Below are 11801 nucleotides of genomic sequence, written 5' to 3'. Positions count from 1 at the left end.
AAAAGAACATTTGAAATTGAAAAGAGATTGGGTTGGTCATGTTTTTTCTTTAATTCTGAGGCAAGAGGAGTAACGATTTTTATTCATAAAAATTTACCATTTGAATTGGAATCTTCAGAGGGGTATGTTGGCACAGTATTAAGAGTGAAATGTAAAATTTTTGCTGAATCTGGGACTTTGCTGAATCTTTATGCCCCTAATATAGATGATGAGTGGTTTATTTCAGAAGCTTTTTAACTGTTAATGCAAGCTAATGAAAATGTCTTAGTTGGTCGTGATTTTAATTATGTTCTGGACCCTTTATTGGACAGAAATCCAAAAAGTATAAGGAAATCAAAGATGGCAACACAAATTAACGCGTTAATGAAAGATTTAAATTTGGTGGTTATTTGGAGAAAAGTTAATCCTACAGAGAAAGATTTCTCTTTTTATTCATGACATGATTCATTTTCTAGAATTGATTTATTTTTGGTATCAGCACATTTACAAGGTAGAGTATTACGAGCTGAATATAAAAGTAGAGTTATATCAGATCATTCATTATTACTTTTTTCTTGTGAAAGTTCGGAGGTAGTATGTCCGTCGTTTAGATGGAGGTTTAACGCAATGTTATTGAATAAACCAGAGTTTGTTACTTTTGTTAAAGAGCAGATTTCTTTATTTTTGACCGAGAATGTTAATTCTGTGGATAGTCATTTTGTAATATGGGATGCTTTAAAAGCTTATTTGAGGGGGAAGATTATTAGTTATTCTACAAAAGCTAAGAAACAATATATGGCAGAAAGTTTAGAATTAGAAAATAAGATTGCTGAATTAAAGAAAGATTTTCAGAAAGGTGTAACAGAAGATAAAAAAGTTGCATTAGTGAGGTTAAAATTACGTTATAATACTTTACAAACTTGTCAGTTTGAGCGCTTAATTAATCGATCTAAACAATGTTATTATGAGTTGGGGAAAGAGCTCATAAGGTACTTGGCAATTGAAAGCTGAACAGACATCTCAGACTATTAATGTTGTTAAGAAGAATTCAAAAGTTACTTACAAACCTCAGGAAATGAATGACCAGTTAAATTCATTTTATTAGAAATTATATACTTCTGAGGGGAAACCAGATAATGGTTCTATTGACTCTTACTTATCTAAATTAAAGTATTACATGGAAATTATGTTCAGGAATTGGAATCTCCATTTACGGATTTTGAAATTAAGGAAGCTATTCAGGAAATGCCTAATGGAAAGTCCCCAGGGGATGATGGATTCCCTGTGGAATTTTATAAACTTTTTTAATGATGATTTTTCTAATGTATTTGGAGAAGTGTTGAATCAAGTTAGTGAAGATCAAAAGTTACCAGAATCATGTTCAAGTCCTTTAATAACTGTCATTCCAAAAAAAGATAGAGATCCATCAAAAGTGTCTTCATATAGACCTATTTCTTTATTAAATGTAGATTATAAAATTATAGCAAAAGTATTAGCTAATAGATTTGCTAAATATTTGCCCAAGTTGGTACATATTGATCAAACAGATTTTATTAAGAATAGAAATGCATCAGACGATATATTTCGATTAATTATTTTAGTCAACACATATCAAAAGCATTAGATGCAGAAAAAGCTTTTGATAGGGTTGAGTGGGATTTTTAATTCAAAGTGTTAGAGAAATTTAAATTTGGCCCTTTTTTTTATTGGTTAGGTTAAGGCTTTATATACGAACCCGATTGCTAGGGTGGTGACAAATGGACAGATTCCTTCACCATTTAAATGGACTCATTCAACTCGACAGGGCTGCCCATTGTCACCAGCCTTATTTGCATTGGTTATTGAACCCTTAGCTCAGGCTATTAGACAAAATGAAGAAATTAGAGGGATGAGGGTTAAGAATGAAGAATATAAAATTAACTTAATTGCGGACGATGTGTTGGTATACTTGACGGAACCGGAACGGTTGTTGAAACAATTGCAAGAATGTTTGTTGAAATTTGGAGAATTATTAGGATATAAAGTTAATTGGGATAAAAGTGAAAGTTTACCAGTTGGAGTGGGAGATTATTCTGAATTTAAAACTATTAGAAAATTAAGGTGGACAAATAAAATTAAATATTTAGGTGTGTTTATGGATACTAATTATTAATCATTATATCATTTAATTATGTACCTATATTAAGACAGATTAAAGCAGGTTTGATTAAGTGGAAAGATCTTCTATTAACTTTGATTGGTCAGGTTAATTGTATTAAAATGAATATTTTTCCTTGAATTCAATATTTATTTCAGTCAATACCTTGTTTACTTTCTAAGGGCTTTTTTCAAGATTTGAATAAAGCAGTACGAGAGTTTTTATGGAAAGGTAAATTAGCTTGAGTGGCGTTGCATAGACTTGCATGGAAGTGTGCACTGGGCGGCCTACAATTACCACATTTTCAAAACTATTATGAAGTGGCGCAGTTGAAGTTTTTTAGTAGATTGATGAATTTAGAACAGCCTCCTAGCTGGGCTAAAGTGGAGATGGCGTGTATTCCTAGGGTTGAGATGCATGAATTTATATTTGGTTAGAATTTGATTTTGTTACAGCAATATGATATGCTGATATTTAAACATTTGTTAACGTCTTGGATTTAAAAAAAACGGTGTTAGTGTCAAAAGATAAATTATCAATTTTAACTCCATTGTATAATAATCAGCTTATTTTTTCAATGTTTAATAACCATTTAAAGATTTAAGATTCTAAATGTATAAAGACGATACAAGATTGTTTTATAGAGGGGTGATTTATTTCTTTTAATCAATTGAGAGAAAGATTTGATATACCTGTAAATTCTTTGTTTGTGTATTATCAACTTAGAGTTTTGATTACAGATAATTATGGTAGAGAGATGATTTTACCGACTTTGTCGAGATTTGAATCTTTGATTTCCTTTATACTGAAAAAGGGTTATATTTCAGTTATCTATACTATCTTGTAACAAATTATACATAAGTCAGATTGGGAGAAATCTAAACTTAAATGGGAGAGTGATTTAGTATTTATTTTGATTGGGCGAATATGTGTCAGGACAATGTAATTCAATTGACTAATGTAAGATATGGAATGGTTAATAATTATCTTTTGCATCAATTATATTAGACCCCGGAAAAGCTAAAAAAAATATTGGTTTAGTAATTCAGATTCTTGTTTTAGATGTGGCTCATGTATTGGAACTTTTTTGCATGCCGTTTGGACTTGTGTTAAAGTACAATCATTTTGGCAAGGAATTAAAGTAGTTTTGGAAACATTATACAATTTTATATTACCATTAGATCGAACTATTTTTTTGTTGGGAAATTTGTATTCATTAAGGGGAATGGGATTGGACAAAATTCAAATTGCTTTTGTATTTTTGGTGTTATCAGTAGCGCATAAATGCGTTGCTAGTACTTGGAAAGATGATACTGAGATTAATATATCATGTTGGTACAATGAATTGAAAGTATGTATTGTTATGGAAAAAATTACTTATAATTTACATGATAATTATTCTTCTTTTGTTAGTAAGTGGTCTCCGTATTTGAAATATATGCATTTAGATATACTTTGAATGTTATTAACATTTATAATATTTTCATTATATATAAATCTATTTATCTATTTATTTATTTATTTGCTCCCCTTAAGGGAGTTGGCTGAAGGGTTGGGAGGGTGGGGTGGGTGTTAATGTAAAATTCTTTTTTTTGATTATTTCTATACTGTATGTTATGTTTTTTTTCTATCTTTTAAATAAAGTTTGAAAAAAAGATGCCAGAATCTATGCATCTCCTATTGCTTTTACATCCATCTACTTCCAATCTTTTATTCCCTTCTTTCATCCATGTAATTATAATTGTTGAGTTGATACCTAATTAAATTTAAAAATTGCAGTAATTACGTGGTATTAACCCCTCCCCTTACCATTCCCTCCCTCTTACCCCCTCCCATTATAAAAGTTAAAATAATAACAAGATACAATATATAGTTATATAAAAGAAATATTAAAAAATTAGAAAGTATTAAAAAAAATAGTTAATCTGGATTGCACAAAGAATTAGCTCACACACGGAGATCTTGAAATATTTATAATTAAACAACTTTAGGGAAGAAGATTATCACAGAGATCTTAAGAGGCCGGAAGTAAATATTTACATATTTATCTCTATACTTTGCATATTTGGGCTCCACATTTGTACGAAAGTTGAATATTTGTTTCTCAAATTGTATGTAATTTTCTCTAAAGGTATACAGCTTTGAATTTACGAATGCCATCTTTTCATACCCAAATGTGCATTTCATTTTCAATACACTTCCTTGCCACTGCTAAAGCTATTTTAATAAATTCACTTGATAAAATTATAGTTTTAATTCAGGTCTTATTCCTTCTATGTTCCCCAACAAAAATAAATCTAGATTTTGTGGAATAACAATACCAATAAAATGTTCTAAAAACTTTCAGAGATCCATCCAAAAAGTTCTAAGTTTAGAACATGACTAAGTAGAATGTAAAAAGGTTCCTATTTCTTCACCGCATCTAAAACGTTTACCTGATAAGTCCGATTCATTTTGTACAATTTTTGCAGTGTTAAATATAATTGATGTAAATAATAATATTGAACTAAACTGTATCTAACATTTATAATATTTGTCATAAAGTCTTGACAGAGTTCTGTTCATCTTTTCTTATCAATTGTAATATTTAAATCAACCTCCCATTTCTGTCTAGGTTTATGTATTCCCTTTTTAATAGGATACTTTGCAGAAATCATTTAATATAATCCTCTCCTGATAAGAACCTCTAACTTGCTAAAAGCCAGTAAGTACATTGTTGGACCTAATTTTTCCTGCAAATATCCCCTCAATTGAGGATAGCAAAAAAGTGTATTTTGAGTAATTCCATATTTATTTCTTAACTGTTGAAACAACATCAATTGAGCTTGTTCATGACAATCTACATTTTTAATACTTTTGTGAAACCAGATATGTAAAAATGGGTTATTTTTAGTAAAAGGAACAAGATTGTTTTGAATCCAAAGTATTTTAGATGATATACTTCATTTTGTTCCTATTTCATTATTTATCTTGTTCCAAGTGGTAATCATATGTTTAAGGTGCCTCCTTCATACCAGTTATTAACTTTGATTCCCATTTATAAATAAATTCTTCTGCTGATTTCTCTGCTATTTTATCCATCCCATTCCAGTTTTCCTGATCCCTCAGATAAAGATTAATTAGTTTTACACATTCAGCACAAAAGAGGAAGAATCTAAGTGTAGTAGTGGCACTTAGATGCAGAAAAATCTTTTTCTGGAAATTTTTTTGTTTAAAGAATTAGATAAATTTGGGTTTGGACAAACTTTTATAAATTGGATCATGGCATTATACAAAAATACTAAGGCGAAAGTAGTGACTAATGAACAAATCTCTGTTCCATTCTATTTGGCAAGATCCAGTAGACAAAGTTGTCCTTTATCCCCATCTTTGTTTATTTTAGCGATAGAGTCACTCGCTAAAATATATTAGGAGTGATTGAGAAATTAAGGGATTTAAGGTTGATCATGAGGAGTATAAAATTAGTTTATTTGCAGACGATGTTTTGATCTATTTGACTGAACCAGAGACTTGCTTATATAAATTACATTTGCATTTGGAGGAAAACAATAAGATTTCAGTTTACAAAATAAATTGGGATAAAAGCAAAGTTATGCCCCTCATGCAAGGAAATTATACTCTTTGTAGAAGAAATATTCAATTTAAATGGCTAAAGGAGCTGAATAAATATTTAGGGATTCTGATAGATAATAATTATTTACCATTGCTTAAAAAAGTTGATTTGAAAAAATGAACAACTTTGCCAATAACATTAGTAGGTAGGGTAAATTGTATTAAGATGAATATATTTCTGCGGATACAATATCTTTTTAAAACTTTACCTATATTGTTACCACAAAAGTTATTTCAGGATTAAATAAACATATAACAAAATTTCTTAGGCAAGGTAAAATATCAAGAGTATCTATACAAAAATTAACATGGAAATATGAGTTGGGAGGTTTGCAGCTTCCTAACTAAGAATTATTATCAAGTAGCTCAATTGTGACGTGACATAATGGAGTAGCGGTTGGTCAGGTGAAACCCGCCCTCTTGGGAGAATAATTCAAAAGTTTAAAAAAAAAACAAAGTTACAACTTAAAAAATACAGGAAACAAGGCATAAACATTAAAAGAAAAGATAGAAAATGGCTCTGAAAATAGAAAAAATCATGACAAATAACAAAGAAGAATTGAAAAAATCACCAGAAAACAAAAAAGAAGGCCTTACCTACACGTCTGAACCGGGAGCTCTTCTAGGTAAGGTGGCCTGAGCTGCAAAACTGACAGGTGAGCAGCATCAGCGCGAGAGATCACAGGGTGGGCTCCAGCGATGGGTGTCTGAAAAAGAAAATGGAACACTAAAGCGCATGTGCGAGGAGTTGTGCATGTGCAGAATGCATTCCAATCAAGACACTAAAGAAAACAGTCACCAACAGCAAGCACAACAATAAGTAAACCAAGATAAATAGCCCTAGATATGGATCCTACATCAAATGAAGACATGGAGCAAGAGATAGAAGACTTAGAAGAGATTAAAAAAAAAGATACAGAAGGAAAATAAAGGTAAAAGACAAAAGCAAACAGATACATAAATTACTTTGACAACCATATGAGAGTGACATTGGAAACATTAATGTCAGAAATCAGACTTAATAGAGAATGTGTACTAGAAGCAGATATAAAAATTCAATGTATGGAAAATGCATTAAGGATATGAAAAAGCAATGTGAAGAAGTAGAAGAGAGAGAAAGGTGTGGAAATGACTGTCTGAAAGGAAAAAGCAGAAACAAGGTCACAAAGACACAGGATTTATTGGCCCAAAAAATTGACATTATTGAAAATTTTTGTAGGCATTTTAATATTAAAATAGTGGGCCTGAAAGAAGGTGTGGAAGGTACGGACATGAAAGGATTTCTAAAACAATAGATCCCACAAACTCTGGAGACGGAAGAAATTCAGGAAGAAATAGAAATTGAAAGAGCCCACAGAGCTTTGGCACCAAAGCCGCAGGCACAGCAAAGACCACATTCCATCCTGGTCAAGTTATTAAGGTATCCGACAAGGGAAAAAATATTAGGGCTGGTGGCCAGAAGAACAAAAGAAATTAAAGTTCCATTGGAACATCATGGGAATAAGATATTTTTCTACCGTATATAAGTTTTGAACTTTAAAAAAAAATGCAAGGAATTTAACCCAATAAAAGACATATTATGGAGGAAAGGTTACAAATTTGTCATGTAGCACCCTACAGTGTTAAAAATATTTATCCTGAGTGGACAAAATAAACTCTTTGATGGCCCAAGAAAAGCTTGAGACTTCATTAAACAACTGACAAATATTCAACAAGGAAGAAAGTAGTTGATAGAACTAAGAGACAGCTAAAGACAATATATATGTAAATATGTTTGGAGGTTAACCGATTGATTGATAGTTGGATTATATGAGATCTTTGTTTAAGTGTTTAGAAAATAAGTTATAAATTCTCTGGGGGAGGGCTGGGTCTGGGGAGAGACGGTTTGCTGCAATATCAGTTAACAATTGCAGTTTATACCACAGCCTGCAAAGTTAAAGAGTGTGTGGTTGTCCTGCAGGTCAGCAAGGGCAACTCAATAAGGGGAGTTTTCTCCATGTTTTCCATTTTATAATTTCTTCATCTTTTTTTTGGGTTCTTAATTTTTTTTCTCCCTGAGTGTTTGTGTCAACATGTTTAGAAAGATGTTAATTTTCAACATGTGGTGGGAGAAGATTTTGAGGACCTGAAAGGTGATATGTAAAAAACATGAGCTAACAAAATGAATACGTTGAAGTTTATGACAATTAATGTTAATTGGCGTATATAAACAAATCAAGAGAAAAAAGATGATTGACATCACTAAAAAAGTAAAAAAATAGATATAGCATTTGTTTGAGACTCATTTAACAGAAGAATCTTAAATTGAAGAGAGATTGGGTGGGTCATGTGGTAGCATCATCTTACAACTCAAAGACTAGAGGGTTAAGCTATATTATTAATAAAAAATTGCCTATTAAAATAGAAAAAATAGTTACAGACCCAGCTGGGAGATATGTTATGATAGTATGCCAGATTTACTAAGAATCCTGGAACTTATTGAATGTATATGCACCCAATGAGGGCGATCAGAAATTTATGCAGGATATTTTTTACAATTACCGGATACACAAGGACATATCTTACTGGGTGAAGATTTTAATTTTAGCTTTGATCCATTATTAGATAAAACTGATAAAAATTAAAAAAAAGCAACTAAATTTACAGCAAGTTCAATGCAAGATATATGGAGGACATAAGACACAAAAGATGGATTACTTATATTATTCTAACAGACCTACTCCAGGATTGATATGTTTTTACTTTCAGCTCAAATACAAGGGAGAGTCCAAGATGTTGAGTATAAAGCAAGATTGTTATCAGATCACTCGCCCTTACAGCTAGCAATTTCTCTGGAGGATACTCCAATTAAAGGATATAGATGGATACTTAACCCCATCCTGCTAAAAAGACAAGACTTTAGGCAATTTATAGAACAACAAATTAAAATATATTTAGATATGAATATAAATTTATATTATGGGATGCAATGAAAGCTTTTATTAGAGGGCAAATAATAAGTTATATAACTAAAATCAAAAAAGAACATTACCAAGAAATAGAAAAAAAAAGGTATAGTAAGTCGAGTGAAAGATTTAATGAAAGAAGAAAATATAGGAAAAAAAGCCAATTGACAGGAAAAAAAACTGAAATATGATACGATATAAACATACCAAGTGGAAAAAAAATAATGAAAAGTAAACAAAGAGAAAACTCACAAATTCTTGGCTTGGCAGTTGAAGACAGAGCAAGTAACAAGAACTATTGTAGCAATAAGGAATGGAAATAATCAGATTTCATATAAACCACAAGAGATTAATGAAAATTTCAGGAGTTTTTATGTAATTATACCAATCAGAGGTCCAAGAGAAGAATAGGGAAATAGATAATTTTTAATCTAATATCAAATTATCCCAGTTAGATTCAGAAGAACAAAATAAATTAGAAAATCCCCTAACGATCACGGATATATACAACACATTAATGAATCTACCAAATAATAAAGCACTGGGTGAGGACAGATTCCCTATGGAATTTTACAAAACTTTTAATAACTTATTAATTCCACCCTTTATAGATGTAATAAAGCACGTGGAAGAAACTCAGAACTTGTCTGAATCTTGCAAGATGGCAATAATGACAAAAGTTCCAAAAACAGGGAAAGACCTATTGTCACCATCTTCATACAGACCAATTTCCTTTTTAAATACTGATTATAAATTAATCGCAAAATTACTAGCAAACAGATAAGTGAATTGTTTACTGCGGTTGGTGAAATAAGATCAGTCAGGATTTGTTAAGAATAGAAGGGCAGCAGATAATGTATGTAAATTTATCAATCTGATACATATGGCAGAAGAAAATAAAAACAACAGTAGCAATAGCTCTAGATGCAGAGAAGGTGATAGGCTGGAATGGAGTTTTCTCTTTAAAGTACTTCAGAAAAAATTATTAATTGGATCAAAGCCCTATATAATAATCCAAAGGCAAGAGTGGTAAGCAATGGGTATATTTCATATTATTTCAAATTGAGTAGGTCAACAAGACAGGGATGCCCACTATCACCTTCCCTTTTTGACTTGGCAATAGAACCATTGGCAGAAATGATAAGAACAGATAGAATGATAAAGGGAATAAGGATTAAAGAGGAAGAATTTAAAATTAGTTTATTTGCAGATGACATTATAGTATATTTAACCCATCCTGAAGAATCAATAAAGAAGTTATATACCAAATTGAAAGAATATGGGACAATTTCCGGGTACAAAGTTAATACTGATAAATGTGAAGTATTGCCGATGAATACGGCAAACTATCTTCTTTGGCTTGGCTTCTAAAATGGCAGGTACAGGCAATATGCTATTTAGGCATCAGAATAAATAATAATTTAAATCATCTGTTTAAACTAAATTATCAACCGTTAATGGAAAAAAATACAAAAAGACTTGGAGAAATGGAAAGACTTACAGGTAGGGAGAGTAAACTCTATTAAAATGAATAGATTTCCACGGTACAATATTCATTTCAAACACTACCTATTCCCGTAACAAGGGAATTTTTTTCAAAAATTGAATAAATTGACAAGAACATTTATGGAAAGGTAAGAAACCAAGAATAGCCTTAGAAAATCTGAAACAAGGGGGATTGCAGTGGCCAAATTTTAAAAACTATTATAGGGTTGCCCTATTAAGATTCTTGTTGGATTTTTATAAAGTAGGAGAAAAACCAGCCTGGCTTAGGGTGGAACTATATAAACTGGGGGAAAGTGTTTCTGAACATGTACTTTACAAGTGGAATGAGAAGTTAGTGCAACATCACAGTCCTACACCATATATTAAAAATATTGAGTAGGATACATTTAGAGTGAAAGTGAGCAAACTCAGATGCCAAATATGTTGCTAAAACAAAACCAATTAATACTTTTCACAATGAATAATAGATATATTTTAAGAAATGGTCAAGAAAAAAAATCAGGAATTAAAAAAAACTTTTCTGGGGTATTACCTACTGACAATTTGAACAGCTAAAAGATAAATATGCAATATAGCATGGTTCAATATTTTCATATTATCAATTAACTTTTTTAAAAGAAAAGCTGGGATCTAAGATGACCTGAAGGTAGTAGCTTCGAATATATAATCACGGACACTATGATAATTAAAAAGTTTATTATAAATATGTATATTAAATTGCAAGATAAAGGAAAAGATGAGGCAATATATAGACCCAAACGCCATTGGGGAAAATGACTTAAACGTACAAGTAAAGAATGAAACTCGGAAGGAATTATGTATGGGCCCCACGACAAATACAATAAATGCTTGGTATTGAATGATACATATAATTAATTGGCTTCATAGACTATGCATTACACCTCAAAAAAATTTTTTTAATGGAACCTGACGTTATCTGATAAATGCTTTCACTGTAAACAAGAAATTGTTGCAATGATGCATTCAGTTTGGACATGTGCAAAAGTGAAACCCTTTTGGAAGGATTTAAATTTTATACTAGATCAAATTACAAAAAAAAACCCAAAATGCAAAAGACCCAGAAATGTTTCTGTTAAGTAATATAAAAGACAAAGTTAAAATTAAATTTAAACAGATTCCAAAAACTATTTATCAAGGTTGCATTAACAGCAGCTAAAAAATGCAGAATGATAACTTGGAAAATGGAGACACCCCTGAAAATACAGCAGTGGCTCACAGAAATGAACAAATGTATTCCATTAGAGAAAATTACTTATAACTTAAGAGACAATTATGCACAATATGAAAAAAAATTGGGACACATATATAAACTTTCTTGGTAACCTCAACCTCGGGTCTCTAGCTCCTAACTCTTAAATAAATAAAATGTATACGTAAGGAAAACATGAATCACACAATATGTAAATAATACACTCCCTCTTGTTTTTTTAAAATTTTCTCTTTTCTTTTGACTCTGTTTTCTATATAGTTATGGGGGTGTGGTAGGGAGGGGGGTTGGGGGAAAAATGGAAAATTTCACTATGTACAAAGTTTGTGTAAATATTGTTAGAAATTGGTTATATTGTGATGTATTAAATAAATTTTAAACAAGTAGCTCAATT

The 11801-nt window shown here is 31.0% G+C and overlaps 1 protein-coding gene across 9 annotated transcripts in view; it reads left to right on the top strand.

Annotated features, from left to right (window-relative positions):
• The window catches only part of LOC138757498 (TBC1 domain family member 1-like), a 312814-nt gene that overhangs the window by 127919 nt on the left and 173094 nt on the right, over positions 1-11801 (top strand). The window lies entirely within an intron of this gene.

The sequence above is a fragment of the Narcine bancroftii genome, chromosome 3, assembly GCF_036971445.1.
Source record: "Narcine bancroftii isolate sNarBan1 chromosome 3, sNarBan1.hap1, whole genome shotgun sequence".
In the NCBI taxonomy this organism is placed as follows: Eukaryota; Metazoa; Chordata; class Chondrichthyes; order Torpediniformes; family Narcinidae; genus Narcine; species Narcine bancroftii.
Note: the sequence above shows the minus strand (reverse complement) of the source record. Positions and strands in the feature narration are given on the sequence as shown.